Source organism: Taudactylus pleione, unplaced genomic scaffold (assembly GCF_031769625.1).
Source record: "Taudactylus pleione unplaced genomic scaffold, aTauple2 ptg000207l, whole genome shotgun sequence".
NCBI lineage: Eukaryota > Metazoa > Chordata > Amphibia > Anura > Myobatrachidae > Taudactylus > Taudactylus pleione.
This window is the reverse complement of record NW_028284609.1, coordinates 6,325,449-6,344,644: the sequence shown is the minus strand read 5'-3', so window position 1 is coordinate 6,344,644 and position 19,196 is coordinate 6,325,449.

The following is a 19,196-nucleotide window of genomic DNA, read 5'->3' as shown; positions in this document are numbered from 1 at the left end:
TATTATGTCCCAAGATAGTAGTCTGCATGAATATAATGTTTTATGCAGTTCCTTTACAATATATGCTTTAAATCCTGTATTACTGTGTATCATTGAATTTGGATAATGTAACCTTATTATATACACTATATTAAATCGTTATTGTTTATATATACCAGTTAACAAATTTTTCTTATATTCTATATGTGTTTGTATTTCAGGAAAACCGAGTCTCTAATATGTTTGTCTGTTTGTTCACAATTAAAGTACAATTGCATATTTTAATTGTTGTTGACTGAGTGATTTTAAAACAAATAATTGTGTGTTATGTAAGATACGTCTAGGTGGTCAGCCAGCAGTAATTTAAAAGTAGCAGAAGGTATTAGAAATGGAGGGATTATCTAGAAAATACATTTTTGAAAAAGAGATAGGGGCCTATTCATCAACACTAAAATAACGTTTTTAAGGACATTTTCCTTAATTACCATTTTTTTTTTGTATTCATTAACACACTTAACACAGGAGATATCACTGATATCTCCTATAAGTCCGCCTGCGTTAATTTCCACACTCCCCATACATTCCGGAAATTATGTATTTTGGAATTTGATGGTGTTACTATACGCCCCTCCCTGGTGGCGTATAGCGGGTTACACTTACCTGCATTTAGCTGGGCAGGTCCTCCTCCAGCTCATTCCAACACTCCCTCGTCCCTCCTCCAGCTCCGGCTGCTGCTCCTACTGTGGCCTGATTCAGACCCGCTCGCTAGATGCGTTCGCACACAGCCGTCAGCTGCCAAAGTATGCAAACCCCGCGATCGCACGGCAAGGCATTAGTATGCCCACTATGTCTTGCCGTGCGATTATGGTGTGTATTTAGATGCCCACCAACCTGTCTTAAGATGCCCACTTTCCCTTAGTGATACACATCATCTCCAGGAAATGTATGCAACAATCGGTAACATCGAGTACCATCGGAGCCATGCGCAGCACTTGTGGCTGACCATACCCTATCTCAGGCACTGCGAGTGCTTCAGTGTGTAATTCAGCCAGTGATGTGTATTATGACGCTGCATCTTAATAATGCATGTCACCGAAATAGCGTTAAACCGCTCAGACATGCCTGCGTTTGCACCACCACTCCCCCATTTCCATCGACCAACCCGTCACCACCCACAAAAGGCTCATCCTGTCACTAAATCTAGCGAGGCGTCTGTGTACAAGGGGTGATCACTTCGCGATCACATGGACTGGTTCGCGCACGCGCATTGCGTCTTATACGCATGCGCAGATTGCAAACATCAGCAGGCTACATGCGAACGCAGCCTAGCAAACGGGTTCGAATCAGGCCCTGTGTTCTCCTGACAGAACACAGTAAAGTTTAAAAATATAAATAAATAAATTCTGATTACAGCTGCTGTAAGTTAGAGCAGGCAGGGAAAAGTATCTATTTCCTGAAAAGCTTTCGGAATAGATATTGATGGAGAGGAGGAATGATGAATTCCTCCGGTAATTAGGTAGAACTCCATGCGAGTTCTAAACCTAATTACCTCCATCGATATTTTAGTTTTGATGAATAGGTCACATAGAGAGAATTAGTGGTTAGAGAGATACAAGCAAATACAAAATATAACTATCTTTCTGATACCTAGCAACTGTAAAATTTAAATGTAAATGAGAGTGGTCAACAGTGTCAAAGGTAGCCAACTATACAGCTACAAAGCTATATTTCCAAGAGTCAATTAGGAAATCCTAACAATCAAAGAAAAAGAAAAAACTTTTCTGGGAATTGAAGCACATGGTAGACATGAGATAGGGCTATAAAGTAGGGGTGAGCGGGTTCGGATTTCTGAAATCCGAACCCCCCCGAGCCCCCCCAATCCGAGTCCAATCCGAGTCAGGCTCGACTTTTCCAGCCTGACTCGGATCTGAAATCGAGGCAAAACGTCATCATCCCGCCTTCCGAGTCTCGCGGGTTTTGGATCCTATATAAGGTACCCGCGTCGGCGCCATTTTCTCACTCGGCTGTGGACAGTGAAGAGGGAGGGTGGGAGTTAGGGCTGTGTAGTGTAGTGTAGTGTAGTGCTGCTGTTGTCCACTACTTCAAAGTCCATAGGGGCTGGCTGTGTTGTGCTGTGCTGCTGTTGTTAATAGGGGCTGTGTCCACTACTTCAAAGTCCATAGGGGCTGGCTGGGCAGTGTTGTGCAGTCAGTTCTCCATAGGGGCTGTGTCCACTCCAAAGTCCTGTGCAGTGTCCCAGTCTTAAAGGGGTGCTGTAGTGTTGTCCAGGGGGTGCTCTGTCCATCAGGGGTGCTCCCCCCAAGTGCTAAAAAGTAATATATTTTCTGTGTTTGTGAATTGTGTGCGCAGTAGCCGCACGTGCATCAACAAAGTAGTGCCAAGCGTGCGCCTGTGTCATAAGTAAAGGGCCGGCTGGCTTGACCGTTAAAGGGTGCTGTAACCCCCGAAAGTACACTCCAGTCCAAACCAAAAAAAAAATTATTTTCTGTGTTTGTGAATTGTGTGCGCAGTAGCCGCACGTGCATCAACAAAGTAGTGCCAAGCGTGCGCCTGTGTCATAAGTAAAGGGCCGGCTGGCTTGACGGTTAAGGGTGCTGTAACCCCCGAAAGTACACTCCAGTCCAAACCAAAAAAAAAAATATTTTCTGTGTTTGTGAATTGTGTGCGCAGTAGCTGCACGTGCATCAACAAAGTAGTGCCAAGCGTGCGCCTGTGTCATAAGTAAAGGGCCGGCTAGCTTGACTGTTAAGGGTGCTGTAACCCCCGAAAGTACACTCCAGTCCAAACCAAAAAAAAAATTATTTTCTGTGTTTGTGAATTGTGTGCGCAGTAGCCGCACGTGCATCAACAAAGTAGTGCCAAGCGTGCGCCTGTGTCATAAGTAAAGGGCGGGCTGGCTTGACCGTTAAAGGGTGCTGTAACCCCCAAAGTACACTCCAGTCCAAACCAAAAAAAAAATTATTTTCTGTGTTTGTGAATTGTGTGCGCAGTAGCCGCATGTGCATCAACAAAGTAGTGCCAAGCGTGCGCCTGTGTCATAAGTAAAGGGCCGGCTGGCTTGACCGTTAAAGGGTGCTGTAACCCCCGAAAGTACACTCCAGTCCAAACCAAAAAAAAATTATTTTCTGTGTTTGTGAATTGTGTGCGCAGTAGCCGCACGTGCATCAACAAAGTAGTGCCAAGCGTGCGCCTGTGTCATAAGTAAAGGGCCGGCTGGCTTGACCGTTAAAGGGTGCTGTAACCCCCGAAAGTACACTCCAGTCCAAACCAAAAAAAAATTATTTTCTGTGTTTGTGAATTGTGTGCGCAGTAGCCGCACGTGCATCAACAAAGTAGTGCCAAGCGTGCGCCTGTGTCATAAGTAAAGGGCCGGCTGGCTTGACCGTTAAAGGGTGCTGTAACCCCCAAAGTACACTCCAGTCCAAACCAAAAAAAAAATTATTTTCTGTGTTTATGAATTGTGTGCGCAGTAGCCGCACGTGCATCAACAAAGTAGTGCCAAGCGTGCGCCTGTGTCATAAGTAAAGGGCCGGCTGGCTTGACCGTTAAAGGGTGCTGTAACCCCCGAAAGTACACTCCAGTCCAAACCAAAAAAAAATTATTTTCTGTGTTTGTGAATTGTGTGCGCAGTAGCCGCACGTGCATCAACAAAGTAGTGCCAAGCGTGCGCCTGTGTCATAAGTAAAGGGCCGGCTGGCTTGACCGTTAAAGGGTGCTGTAACCCCCAAAGTACACTCCAGTCCAAACCAAAAAAAAAATTATTTTCTGTGTTTGTGAATTGTGTGCGCAGTAGCCGCACGTGCATCAACAAAGTAGTGCCAAGCGTGCGCCTGTGTCATAAGTAAAGGGCCGGCTGGCTTGACCGTTAAGGGTGCTGTAACCCCCGAAAGTACACTCCAGTCCAAACCCAAAAAAAAATTATTTTCTGTGTTTGTGAATTGTGTGCGCAGTAGCCGCACGTGCATCAACAAAGTAGTGCCAAGCGTGCGCCTGTGTCATAAGTAAAGGGCCGGCTGGCTTGACCGTTAAGGGTGCTGTAACCCCCGAAAGTACACTCCAGTCCAAACCAAAAAAAAAATTATTTTCTGTGTTTGTGAATTGTGTGCGAAGTAGCCGCACGTGCATCAACAAAGTAGTGCCAAGCCTGCGCCTGTGTCATAAGTAAAGGGCCGGCTGGCTTGACCATTAAGGGTGCTGTAACCCCCGAAAGTACACTCCAGTCCAAACCGAAAAAAAAATTATTTTCTGTGTTTGTGAATTGTGTGCGCAGTAGCCGCACGTGCATCAACAAAGTAGTGCCAAGCGTGCGCCTGTGTCATAAGTAAAGGGCCGGCTGGCTTGACCGTTAAAGGGTGCTGTAACCCCCGAAAGTACACTCCAGTCCAAACCAAAAAAAAATTATTTTCTGTGTTTGTGAATTGTGTGCGCAGTAGCCGCATGTGCATCAACAAAGTAGTGCCAAGCGTGCGCCTGTGTCATAAGTAAAGGGCCGGCTGGCTTGACCGTTAAAGGGTGCTGTAACCCCCGAAAGTACACTCCAGTCCAAACCAAAAAAAAATTATTTTCTGTGTTTGTGAATTGTGTGCGCAGTAGCCGCACGTGCATCAACAAAGTAGTGCCAAGCGTGCGCCTGTGTCATAAGTAAAGGGCCGGCTGGCTTGACCGTTAAAGGGTGCTGTAACCCCCAAAGTACACTCCAGTCCAAACCAAAAAAAAAATTATTTTCTGTGTTTGTGAATTGTGTGCGCAGTAGCCGCACGTGCATCAACAAAGTAGTGCCAAGCATGTGCCTGTGTCATAAGTAAAGGGCCAGCTGGCTTGACTGTTAAGGGTGCTGTAACCCCCGAAAGTACACTCCAGTCCAAACCAAAAAAAAAATTATTTTCTGTGTTTGTGAATTGTGTGCGCAGTAGCCGCACGTGCATCAACAAAGTAGTGCCAAGCGTGCGCCTGTGTCATAAGTAAAGGGCCGGCTGGCTTGACCGTTAAAGGGTGCTGTAACCCCCAAAGTACACTCCAGTCCAAACCAAAAAAAAAATTATTTTCTGTGTTTGTGAATTGTGTGCGCAGTAGCCGCACGTGCATCAACAAAGTAGTGCCAAGCGTGCGCCTGTGTCATAAGTAAAGGGCCGGCTGGCTTGACCGTTAAAAGGTGCTGTAACCCCCAAAGTACACTCCAGTCCAAACCAAAAAAAAATTATTTTCTGTGTTTGTGAATTGTGTGCGCAGTAGCCGCACGTGCATCAACAAAGTAGTGCCAAGCGTGCGCCTGTATCATAAGTAAAGGGCCGGCTGGCTTGACCGTTAAGGGTGCTGTAACCCCCAAAAGTACACTCCAGTCCAAACCCAAAAAAAAATTATTTTCTGTGTTTGTGAATTGTGTGCGCAGTAGCCGCACGTGCATCAACAAAGTAGTGCCAAGAGTGCGCCTGTGTCATAAGTAAAGGGCCGGCTGGCTTGTTCGTTAAGGGTGCTGTAACCCCTAAAAGTACACTCCAGTCCAAACCCAAAAAAAAATTATTTTCTGTGTTTGTGAATTGTGTGCGCAGTAGCCGCACGTGCATCAACAAAGTAGTGCCAAGAGTGCGCCTGTGTCATAAGTAAAGGGCCGGCTGGCTTGACCGTTAAAAGGTGCTGTAACCCCCAAAGTACACTCCAGTCCAAACCAAAAAAAAAATTATTTTCTGTGTTTGTGAATTGTGTGCGCAGTAGCCGCACGTGCATCAACAAAGTAGTGCCAAGCGTGCGCCTGTGTCATAAGTAAAGGGCCGGCTGGCTTGACCGTTAAAGGGTGCTGTAACCCCCAAAAGTACATTCCAGTCCAAACCGAAAAAAAATTATTTTCTGTGTTTGTGAATTGTGTGCGCAGTAGCCGCACGTGCATCAACAAAGTAGTGCAAAGCGTGCGCCTGTGTCATAAGTAAAGGGCCGGCTGGCTTGACCGTTAAAGGGTGCTGTAACCCCCAAAGTACACTCCAGTCCAAACCAAAAAAAAAATTATTTTCTGTGTTTGTGAATTGTGTGCGCAGTAGCCGCACGTGCATCAACAAAGTAGTGCCAAGCGTGTGCCTGTGTCATAAGTAAAGGGCCGGCTGGCTTGACCGTCAAAGGGTGCTGTAACCCCCGAAAGTACACTCCAATCCAAACCAAAAAAAAATTATTTTCTGTGTTTGTGAATTGTGTGCGCAGTAGCCGCACGTGCATCAACAAAGTAGTGCCAAGCGTGCGCCTGTGTCATAAGTAAAGGGCCGGCTGGCTTGACTGTTAAGGGTGCTGTAACCCCCGAAAGTACACTCCAGTCCAAACCAAAAAAAAAATTATTTTCTGTGTTTGTGAATTGTGTGCGCAGTAGCCGCACGTGCATCAACAAAGTAGTGCCAAGCGTGCGCCTGTGTCATAAGTAAAGGGCCGGCTGGCTTGACCGTTAAGGGTGCTGTAACCCCCGAAAGTACACTCCAGTCCAAACCCAAAAAAAAATTATTTTCTGTGTTTGTGAATTGTGTGCGCAGTAGCCGCACGTGCATCAACAATGTAGTGCCAAGAGTGCGCCTGTGTCATAAGTAAAGGGCCGGCTGGCTTGACCGTTAAAGGGTGCTGTAACCCCCAAAGTACACTCCAGTCCAAACCAAAAAAAAAATTATTTTCTGTGTTTGTGAATTGTGTGCGCAGTAGCCGCACGTGCATCAACAAAGTAGTGCCAAGCGTGCGCCTGTGTCATAAGTAAAGGGCCGGCTGGCTTGACCGTTAAGGGTGCTGTAACCCCCAAAAGTACACTCCAGTCCAAACCAAAAAAAAATTATTTTCTGTGTTTGTGAATTGTGTGCGCAGTAGCCACACGTGCATCAACAAAGTAGTGCCAATCGTGCGCCTGTGTCATGAGTAAAGGGCCGGCTGGCTTGACCGTTAAGGGTGCTGTAACCCCCGAAAGTACACTCCAGTCCAAACCAAAAAAAAAATTATTTTCTGTGTTTAGCCGCACGCATATATCAAATCGATATAACATAAATGGAGGACCAAACTTTCTCCGATAAAAATAAAATAGAGAAAGATCAAGAACCACTTCCTCCTAGTGCTGAAGCTGCTGCCACTAGTCATGACATAGACGATAACATGCCATCAACGTCGTCTGCCAAGGCCGATGCCCAATGTCATAGTAGAGGGCACATACAATCCCAAATGGCAAAGTTCAGGAAAATGACCTTGAAAAAGACATTTAAATCAGCTGAAGAGAAACGTAAACTTGCCAATATGCCATTTACGACACGGAGTGGCAAGGAACGGGTAAGGTCGATCCCTAGTATGTTCATGACTAGTGGTTCAGCTTCACATGATGATGGAAGCCCTCCTCCCACTAAAAAAATCAAAAGAGTTAAGCTGGCAAAAGCACAGCGAAGAACTGTGCTTTCTAAGAAGATATCACAAATCCCCAAGGAGAGTCCAAGTGTGGTGGTGGTTGCGATGCCTGACCTTCCCAGCACTGGACGGGAAGAGGTGGCTCTTTCCACCATTTGCACGCCCCCTGCAAGTGCTGAAAGGAGCACCCACAGTCCACTTGCTGATATGCAAATTGAAGATGTCACTGTTGAAGTACAACAGGATGAGGATACTGGTGTAGCTGGCGCTGAGGAGGAAGTTGGCGAGGAGGATTCTGATGGTGATGTGGTTTGTTTAAATCAGGCTCCGGGGGAGACAGTTGTTGTCCGTGGGATGAAAAAGCCCATCACGGTCATGCCTGGGCAGAAGACCAAACATTCCACCTCTTTGGTCTAGCAATATTTCTATCCAAATCCGGACAACAACTGTCTTGCCATATGTACCATATGTAAAGGTGAAATAAGTAGGGGTAGGGACGTCAACCACCTAGGAACATCCTCCCTTATACGGCACCTGCAGCGCGTTCATAAAAGTTACTGTCAAGTTCAGAAACTTTGGCTAAGACCGTAAGCAGTCCAGGGACACCTAAATCCCGTTGTCCTGTTGTATCCAAGCGCCTGCAAACCACACCGTCAACTCCCTCCTCGTCAATTTCCTCCTTAGTCAGGATCGGAAGTAGTCCTGCAGGCCATGTCACTGGCATGACTGACTCTCCTATCCGGGATTCCTCTGGTGGATCCTGCATTGCTACGCCTACTGCTGCCGCTGCTGCTGTTGCTGCTGCTGGGAGTTGTTCATCATCCCAGAGAGGAAGTAGGAACACCACTACTTTTACTAAACAATTGACCCTCCAACAGTCCTTAGCGAGGAGGATGAAGTACGACAGCAGTCATCCTGAAGCAAAACGTATAACTGAGGCCTTGACTGCTATGTTGGTGTTAGATGTGCGTCCGGTATCCGCCATTAGTGCAGTGGGATTTAGACAATTGATGGAGGTAGTGTGTCCCCGGTTCCAAATCCCGTCTAGATTCCACTTCACTAGGCAGGCGATACCGAGACTGTACAGAAACGTCAGAAAAAGTGTCCTCAGTGTCCTGAAAAATGCCGTTGTACACAATGTCCACTTAACCACGGACATGTGGACAAGTGGAACAGGGCAGACTAAGGACTATATGACTGTGACAGCCCACTGGGTAGATGTATCACCTTACGCAGCAACAGCAGCAGCATCACCAGTAGCAGCATCTCAGAAACGCCAGCTCATTACAAGGCAGGCTACGCTGTGTATCACCGGTTTCAGTAAGAGGCACACCGCCGACAACCTCTTAGAGAAACTGAGGGAAATCATCGCCCAGTGGCTTACCCCACTTAGACTCTCCTGGGGATTTGTGATATCTGACAACGCCACCAATATTGTGCGGGCATTACATCTGGGCAAATTCCAGCATGTCCCATGTTTTGCTCACACAATAAACTTGGTGGTGCAGAATTTTCTGAAAAGCGACAGGGGCGTGCAGGAGACGCTTTGGGTGGCCCGAACAATTTCTGCCCACTTTTGCCATTCAGCGACTGCGTGCCGAAGACTGGAGCGCCAGCAAACACTCTTGAACCTGCCCCGCCATCACCTGAAGCAAGAGGTTGTGACGCGGTGGAACTCAACCCTCTATATGCTTCAGAGGATGGAGGAGCAGCAAAAGGCCATACAAGCCTATACATCCACCTATGACATAGGCAAAGGAGGGGGTATGCACCTGACTCAAGCGCAGTGGAGAATGATTTCCGTGTTGTGCAAGGTTCTCCAGCCCTTCGAACTTGCCACACGTGAAGTCAGTTCAGACACAGCCAGCTTGAGTCAGGTCATTCCCCTCATCAGGTTTTTGCAGAAGCAGCTGGAGAAAGTGAAGGAGGAGCTAAGACGGAGCGATTCCGCTCGGCATGTGGGACTTGTGGATGAAGCCCTTCATTCGCTTTGCCAGGATTCCAGGGTGGTCAATCTGTTGAAATCAGACCACTACATTTTGGCCACCGTGCTTGATCCTAGGTTTAAAGCCTATGTGGTGTCTCTCTTTCCGGCTGACACAAGCCTGCAGAGGTGCAAAGACCTGCTGGTGAACACACTGTCAGCTGAAGCGGAACGTGACACGTCAACGGCTCCTTCTTCATTTTCTCCCGCAACTGGGGCTGCCAGGAAAAAACTTAGGTATCCTAAGCAACCCGCTGGCGGTGATGCAGGGCAGGCAGGACCAAGTTTGGACATCTGGTCCGGACTGAAGGACCTGGCAACAATTTCTGACATGTCTACTGTCTCTGCATATGATACTGTCACCATTGACAGAATGGTGGAGGATTACATCGGTGACAGCATCCAAGTAGGCATGTCAGACAGTCCATACCTGTACTGGCAGGAAAAAGAGGCAATTTGGAAGCCCCTGTACAAGCTGGCTCTATTTTACCTGAGTTGCCCCCCCTCCAGTGTGTACTCCGAAAGAGTGTTTAGTGCAGCCGGGAACCTTGTCAGCGAAAGGCATAGGAGGTTGCTTCCACAGAATGTGGAGAAGATGATGTTCATCAAAATGAATTATCAGCTCTTCCAGGGAGACCAGCCTCCAGAAGGTACAGAGGGACCTGTGGTGGTGGATTCAAGTGGGGACGAGTTAATAATTTGTGAGGATGAGGATGTACACACTGAAGAGGGTGAGGAATCGGTGGATGAGGAGGATGAGGATGACATCTTGCCTCCGTAGAGCCAGTTTGTGCAGGGACACATTAATTGCCAGCTTGTTTTGTGGGGGCCCAAATGAACCAATCATTTCAGCCACAGTTGTGTGGCAGACCCTGGCGCTGAAATGATTGATTTGTTAAAGTGTGCATGTCCTGTTTATACAACATAAGGGTGGGTGGGAGGGCCCAAGGACAATTCCATCTTGCACTTCTTTTTTTTCTTTGCATTATGTACAGTTTGGGGCCTAGTTTTTCTAACTGCCATCCTGTCTGCCACTGCAGTGTCACTCCTAGATGGGTCACGTGTTTGTGCCGCCCACTCGTGTCGCTTAGCATAGTCATCCAGCTACCTCGGTGCAACCTTTTGGACATAAAAACACTATTGTGAGGTGTGAGGTGTTCAGAATAGACTGGAAATGAGTGGAAATTAAGGTTATTGAGGTTAATAATAGCATAGGAGCAGAGAAACCAACAAATTCTGTGATTTTAGCTGTTTTTATGCTTTTTTTAAAAAAAATACAGATCCAAAACACAAAACCCAGAACCCAAAACACGGAAGGGTGGTTTTGGCAAAACCAATCCAGATCCAAAACACGAAGAAAGATCCAGATCCAAAACCAAAACACAAAACACGAAAAGTGGCCGGTGCACACCCCTACTATAAAGTATGATGAAGATAGAGCAATTTCTTGTGGATTTAAGAATTAGTGTGATGACTGCTTATTGAAAAGATGAGGGAAATATAACAGTAGGGTGGAATTAAGAACTCAGGTAACCGTGGTGGCTAAGCAGATGAGAAGGAATAGGGGTGAATCAGACGAGTGCTAGAAAGATTGTAAGAGAGAAGTCTAGAAATTTGCAACTGCGGCCTGAAACAAATCTGTGATGGTTCATTAAAGAAGTATGTGTCTAAGTTATATGGATGAATAACAATAAAGCATGAAGAAAGGGCTGCTTTGTATGCTTTGATCAGCCAGCTCCTGAAGAACACAAGTGGGCATTTTGGAAGGAATTGTTAGGGGGAATAAGGTGACTATGAATAAAATAAAGTGATGGTCCCATAGTGGAAATGGAGAGTCTTAAAATTTAGAATCGGGACAACTTTTATTCAACTCAAGAAGTTATCCTTGTGAGTGTTGCACCTCAAAATAAGAGATCAAAAACAAAAGAATGATTTGGAAGCACCAGATATTGGCAGATGAAACATAGGAAGAGATCAACCCTCCCAACATGCACAGGCCATGATGGTGATGGCAGTTCTCACTGCATAGTCATATTGAGAGAGGCATGTTTAAGTTAAAGCAAAGAGCTGGAAGGAGGCGAAGCAGAAGAGATTGCCTACAGTTGCAGCTTTCTAATTGAGAGGAACAATATTCCAAGGAGCACAGAAGAAGAGAAGAAAAAATATGAAGACTGGGAATTAGATTAGCAGACATCGCACCCGAGCAAGTAGTAGGAAAGGGTAGCTGGGTGTTGCCTAGATCAAGTAGCTATGTAGCAGGACCCAGAATGGGGGAGATATCTCCAGCAGGAAGCAGGAGCAGATCAGACAATAGAAAATTATTTATGGGAATACATTTTAGCATGAGTATTAAATAGCTGGGAGAGAGGTATCCATAAAATGTTGTTGTACGAGCACCAGAAAATTGTGAAGAGGAAGATTGCAGGAAGTGAGATAAAGAAATGCAGAGAGAGCTGTGAGGAATAGTAAATATTACTAGGCAATGGAAATGTACAAACAGAATAAACAATAAGATATACAGTAAATGGTGGCTTGCAAATATTGTAAGTGAAGAAAGTAAAATAGGAACATATACAAATGCCTTTGATTTGGTTATGATTGTGTTATGATAGCAACGGTTAAAGGAAGTTTTGGGTGCACTATCAGATATTCTATATACTGTACACGTTTCCTGACCATCAGGCCTCCGTCCCAGGCATATGAGAATGGACAACTTCAGTAATGCTTAGCCAAATTCTAACAATGAGTCAGATATTTCAAATGATGTCTCATCTGTTTGAAAAGCAAAATGGCAACTACATTATTTAACAATCAGAACTTGATTCAATGAACAACTGAGATTATGTGTATAATTATAAAGGAAAAAGTGTCATTAATATTTAAATAATCACACATTTAAGCTCCTAGCGCATAATTAACTCTAGCCATTTAGTTTTTATTATATTATACTATATAGGATTTTTTGTAAATCCACTGAACCTTTCTATTGGTTTCTATTGGTTGGCTACTGTAATAAGTTATAAAAAGAAGTTGATACAGTAATTGTATTAACATCAGGATAGACAAGTTCAACTTTATATTGTCAAAGCAATTTTATTTATTTTATATTTTTCCTCAGATACAACACCAGTTACATTCAGGTTTGTGCATCAGATACAAATGTATTTACATAGCAGTTGTCTTATAAAATGGAAAAAAAAGAAATAAAATGAAACCTCAATTTCCCCTTTATGTTCTGGGAATAAAAGTAAAAAAAACAACACTTCCTGCTGGAAAGTTTGGACATAGAGATAATTGGTAAAGTTAAAAACCTTTATCATTATAATCATTGAGTTGCTATTGCAGGATGTAAAAGTCATTTGTCAGACACAAAAGCAAAATTTATGGGCAGTAGACCACAATCTTTTGAAAATATACAGCGACCAGTACAGTGACCTGGAGAGAGAAAAGCTTATTCATCATAGTTGTATATGTAGATGATCTATTGTTTGTAGGTCAAGACCTTGGGCTGGCACACCAATTGCTGGGTATGAAGATCATACAAAATCTGAATACTGGGACTGTACTATAGATCAACAAGGTTACATTGAGGTAGTGTTGAACACGTTTGGAATGCCTCTATTCTCCCAGTTAAACCCGTGTCTCAAATCATGGCAAAACATCATAATCCTGGAAATGTGAGATCTTGCATGTTTTGGATTGCATATAAATCCCTTCCTGTCCACTTGTTTCTATTTCTCCCTGAAGCAGCTCTGCCTCTGTGGGCAGGCTGAAATCACTGCACAGAGCAGGCGTAGTTTGTTTGTGTAAAAAATAGAATAGTTATCTTTTAGTTTATTTTATTTTTCAAATGCATGCCCCCCAAAATCATAAACCAGCCATAAACCAGCCCTTGACATGTGAGCCTATTCTAGTATTGGAAAATAGGGGGGAAAAATGGCATGGGGTTCCACCTATTCTCCAAAAACCAACACTGGGCAGACGCTATAGCAGGGAGACACACAGCATGTGGTCCCCCTACAATAAGGGCAACCAGCCTGAAACTGGTTAGCTCAGGGATGGAATTTCTTGAAAAGTGGGGACCCCAAACCAACTGGGCTTTGGGTATGTGGGTAATAGTAAAGTAATAGTTAATAATATTGTTCTTTACAGACAAACTACAAGTTCACGCAAACCAGCCCTGGCATTCTGGCACTTGTGGAACATCAAGTGCCAGCATGCCCAGGCATTAAGGGCATTAAGGGCACGCTGGCACCTGGAGTCTGCAAATAAAATATTAAAATAATCACAGTACACGGACACCGAAGGTGGTAATCCAGTAATACATTTTGTCTTAATTTTTATGAATGTTTAGGGTATTGTTATAATTTTATATTTAATATTATCAAGTTGACACAGTGCAGGGTATTATTTATTTTCAGAAGGTAGAGGAGAGGGGGGGGGTATTAGATGGAAAAAAGGTGCTCCATGGGGCTCCACAATTCAAATATGAACACGTACAGTAAATAAAAGTGGTTGTAATTGTGTAATTAGTCATAGTTATTATAATTTTTTATATTTTGGACTCTTAACCTTTTGGTATTTTTAAATGGACTATACACTTTGGAACAACTCAATCTCTTGAAGTAATGCACCCCCATAAACCCCCAGAAAAAAATCAAACACTGTGTGCCCTAGGCTGTAACCTGTTCATCTTATTGGTTCAGCTGGCACTAATTACAGCCGTACTACTGAGAACTAAGCTTCTCTTTTATATGTATCACTTATAGTCATAGTTCTTTTAATTATTAACCGTTTTCTACCTTATCTTGATGATACCATCCTTTACATCCTCCTGTGTGACTACTTACCTCAGTTATTGTCACCCCACCAAATAATTCTGTCCAAAACAATGGCCACTGCACATCTGCCTCTAACCTTCCCACCCACCAAACCATGACAGACAATAAAAAATAGAAATTCATACAAAAACATTCATTAGCAAAACACTCATAATATGAAGTGACACAAATCCATAATTCTATTTTAATGGCTTGCAATTGTGGTATATGACTACATACTGACTCTTATAACTACTCACATGTATATAAAAGCATCTCGGTGGTCACATAGATTTTAAAGCTAAAAGTTGTCTAGAATAACATCCCATAAATTAAAATTTGCGGTGTTGCATAAGACTATGGAAATATACTGTATTTGCCCTGTAATACATTTTCACTTTTTTTATATTCAATTGTGAACAACTGATGATGTAGACAAATTATATTGATCCTTAAATAAAAAAAAGAGGCATGGGTGAAAAGATGAAATAACAATTGCCATTATGCATATTTAGTTACGTTGCTGCTGACTGCACTTCCCCACTGCTCCACAACACACTGACCATGTGGAATCCCAGTTTAGATCTTCTCCCCATTCAGCATGCAGCTAGGACCTTACACCATGAAGTGATTACCTATAATTAGGGATGGGAATTGGAAACCAATGGTTAGCAAATATCGATGTTCCAGATTTGCCGTAAGTACTTTTTCCATCAAATAGTGGGTTTGCGATGGTTACCAGCCATCAGATGCTGCTTCCGAATCCCATCCGATAGCTGACTGTATAAATTCAGCTGCGGACACTCAGAGGTGTTGTACACAGCTCAGCTTATGAAGCTCTAGCTGCTTCTGCTCATGCGCACAGTATAACCATTAATGGTTATACCTTCATATGACTATGATGCAATTGCTAGAAGCCATCACATTGCAAGTTTTGATGTTGGAAGCCCGGCAACCATTCGATGACAGGCTTCGGATGTCCATCTGTACCTTTAATGTGGCATGTGCAGTGATAGTGGCCATGTCTTCACCTCAAAAATAGACAATTCAAAATGTAGTGGTAGATGAAATCCTGCACATATCGCACAGAGCTTCCTGATTAGTTGATAGTCAGGAAGCACATAAAAATTAAAGATGTGCGCGGACCCCCATGTTTCGGTTTGACAAAACCACCCTGAAAAGTTTTGATTTTGCCAAAAGGACCCTCAAGGGTTTTGGTTTTAGATCTGGATTTCTTTAAAAATGTATAAAAACAGCTAAAATCATATATTCTGTTTTTGTTCCCACAGTATTATTAACCTTAATAACATTTATTTCCAGTAATTTCCAGTCAATTTTGACCACCTCACAGCTCACAATATTGTTTTCACCTATATTGGCCAAAAGCTGCAGCAAACTGACTGGCTAAACTAAGACACAGAGAAGCGGCACAAACATATGGCAGTTTAAAAAAGAATATAACACATCTAGGAAACATAGTGACACTGCACGGGCAGACAGAATGGCAGTTTAATATAAACTATACAATGCTATAGAATGTTTTCATTTATCAAGAACTAGATCAGAGGTCTGAGGCCAGCACAGGTAAGTAGAGGTAGAGAATTATTTATTGGAAGCCAGCACCGTTTCTTATTTATTTCTTTGAAAGTGTAACACAACTTTCTGTTCACCAGATGTCGCCTTTTGCATTGTGCATGCATCAGATAGCCATGCAGTTTCTGATGCACCGCCCACTGATTGGCTGGCAGAACCATGTGGTATGCTATAGTACAGCATGCCATGGATCGAGAGCTGCAGTTTATTGTTTTTTTGAAGACCAGGTTCTACTTAATAAGGGAAGTGGACCAAGCACCGGCAAGAGCTAGGTTTGTATGTATAGTATAGTAGTGTAAGTGTGTAATAAAGGATTAAATCCTTCGGTGTGTGAGTCATGTATTTTTTAAATATTATATTTATACTGATAGTATAGGTGTCAGCTGCCTGGACATCTAAGATGCTGGGGCAGATTGTCTGGGATCTGTATTCACACTTATTTTACACTATCAACCCCACAGGGGGTGTTGAACAATTTTGAATATTAGATGCACATACAGCATGCAAACAGACATGTGTGATACAGAACACATCTAAGATCAAGCATGTGTCTGGTGCACTACAGGGACAGGCCTTTTAATTCCCCTTCTACTATGAAATCAATTGCTGTTAATATGGGCCTGTGTAGACCAGTATCTTAAATGGTTGCTACAGTGGGTTATTGATATGTTCGATGCTTAACATATCGTTCCACTGGGGTTTGAATCCCATTAAGGCCAGTGTTATAGAATAATAATTCTCAATATAGTAGTTTGATTTTGTAAACAATATTATATTTTTTTTACCAAGCCACCAACACACACACTCCCTCCCCCACCGCTCATTGCATCCTCCGCACCTTTCATTTCTATGCAATGTTACAGAGATGGCTTTGCTGCTAATCACTACAGACATTGCCTCTAGGAGCTTGCTCACCATGACGCTCATCGGTACACATACTGTGGTGGTGTGAAGACCCCCTTTCAATTAAAGGACACTTGTAGTGTTGTGTATCCCTGCTTGCTAAGATGCTATGTACGGGATGCGGTCAGTATCCGGACCGTGAGGATTCTGGTGGACAGAATGCTGGCACCAGAATTCCGAAATGTCAGAATCCCGGCACCAGCATCCCGACCGCCGGAATCCCGAAAGTAAGTAGCAGGGTTAGGGGGAGTGTTAGCAATAGGGTTAGGCACTAGGGGGAGGGTTAGGCACTAAGGGGGGAGGTTTAGGTTTAGGGTGCGGTGAGGGGGAGGTTAGGTTTAGGCACTAGGGGGAGTGTTAGGGTTAGGCACTAAAGTAGGGTTTTAGGTTTAGGGTGCGGTGAGGGGGAGGTTAGGTTCAGGCACCAGGGTGGGAGGGTTAGGGTAGGTAGAGGGGGTGGTTTAGGATAACTACCGACAGGTGACAGTATCCTAACCCTGTTGGGATGCCGGGGTTGGGATTCTGACTGCGGGATCCTGAGCTCCGGCATCCCATACCCATCCCGCTACATCATAGGCAATAGGTGTGAATGCTTAACATACCTGTCACTTGGTGTTTGATTCCCATTAAGGCCGGGGGCATTGAGCAATGTGATTTTGTAATCAATATTATTTTATCTACAGTATATCTTTTTTAAAATTGTATTTATGCATTGCCCTGCACTTTGGCAATCGAGACACACAAAGTTTTTCTTCTTCTTTTCGCTAATGTGCTGTATCTGGCCAAGCTACCCACACGCACGTGTACACATCACACACTTACATGTAAATATACAGAAAAAGCTGCAAACACACAATACAAGACGCAATACACCTTGGTAATAAAGACGTACTCAAAGCTTGCTCATTGCAGTAAAACAAATACACAGTAGCATGCAGTGTTATTGCAACAGAATACAGTAATATTGATTACAAAATCATTTGAGAGTGTGTCTTCACACCACTGCAGTTCTGTGTATACAATATGTGTACCAATTAGTGTCATGTTGAGCAAGCTGCTAGCGACAATGTCTATAGTGATTAGCGTCAAAGCCATCTCTGCTGCATTACATAGAAGTGAAGGGTGGAGGGAGGTATGGAGCCATGCACTGAGTAAAGCAGCAGTACCCTACCAATGGTCAATATGAATTACTCTCCTTTTATTGAAAACTGAAAGTGCTTTTTTGTTGCCGAGGTGCATTGCGGCTTGTGCTGTGGGTTTGCGGCTTGTGTGTAGCCAGCTTGGCCAAGGTACTGTATGGTAGCAAAAAGAAGAAAACTTTGTGTGTCTTGATTACCAAATGTGTGAAGTGAGAGCAAAGATTACATTTAAAAATATATACTAACAATAAAATAATATTGATTACAAAATAACATTGCTCAATGCCCCTGGAGGCTACCAACAAGATAGGTGATACCTGTTGTCTATGACTTGCTCTTCAGTGCTTGTAGTAGCAGTTTAAAAGGCAGAGATACACAACACTACAAGTGTCAGAATCTCCTTCTATTGAAAGCTTAAAGTGCATCTTTACACCATCGCCAGCTGGGTGCTATGCAGTATGTGTACCAGGGGCGTAAGTTCATCCAAGTTGCCCGGAGTTGGAGTTGCTATGCCCCGGGATCCTGCAGTATCAAGACTGAGGATTAGTTATCCTAAAGTTAGTGCATATGTGCAAACATATATATGTAATATTCACAATTTGTACATGAGGCATCAGATACAAGGGAGGACACTGACAAGCGTTTTGCTGTGGCTTTTACAAGGTTAGCCTTGGCAGCGCCGAATTAGGCACAGACGCTCACATACAATTATGCCTGATATGTAAATTTTGTTCCAGAGCTCCAGGTACGCTGCATGACAACAGCTGGTGGGTCAGAGTCATACAGACTCACCGAGTTTCAGCCTACTCTGCAGCAGAATATGCTGGTGAGCTGCCGTTTGTTGTGATGCAGAATCAGAGGTTACCGGCAGGTGGCTCTCTGTACCTATATGGGATAGGAGATCAGACAGGTGACTTGGGTCCCAGCTCACTCTCTAGCAGCAGTGATGAGTGCACCGTCACTTGCTGCAGTGCTGAGGGGTATCCTTCCTGTCCCCTATTGCAGGTGTTAGCGAGGCTCCTGGGGACAGAGCAGTTCAATGCTGCAGCAGCAGCAGTGGGTGCACCGCTTCAGAGCTGCAGTGGAAGATCAGCGGTCACACTCCTTTTACTCTGTGAACCACACAAGTGCTGCTCTAAATGCTATAGATGGTGGAACCCCTTCAGGGCTAGGGGACCAGAGGCAGGCGCCTCCATTGTCTCTGGGAGTTAAGGTGCATACACACGGTACGATCTGTACCACCAACGACTTGAAAGATATCTTTCATAGAAATCGTTCATAGATCGTTCAAAGATCTGTCAAAGATCTCTGAACAGGCAAAGTTGACGATATCGTCCAGATTGGCCAGCATGTACGGACAATCATAGATATTGTTATCGTTAATGCATTCACCCCCCAGCGGTT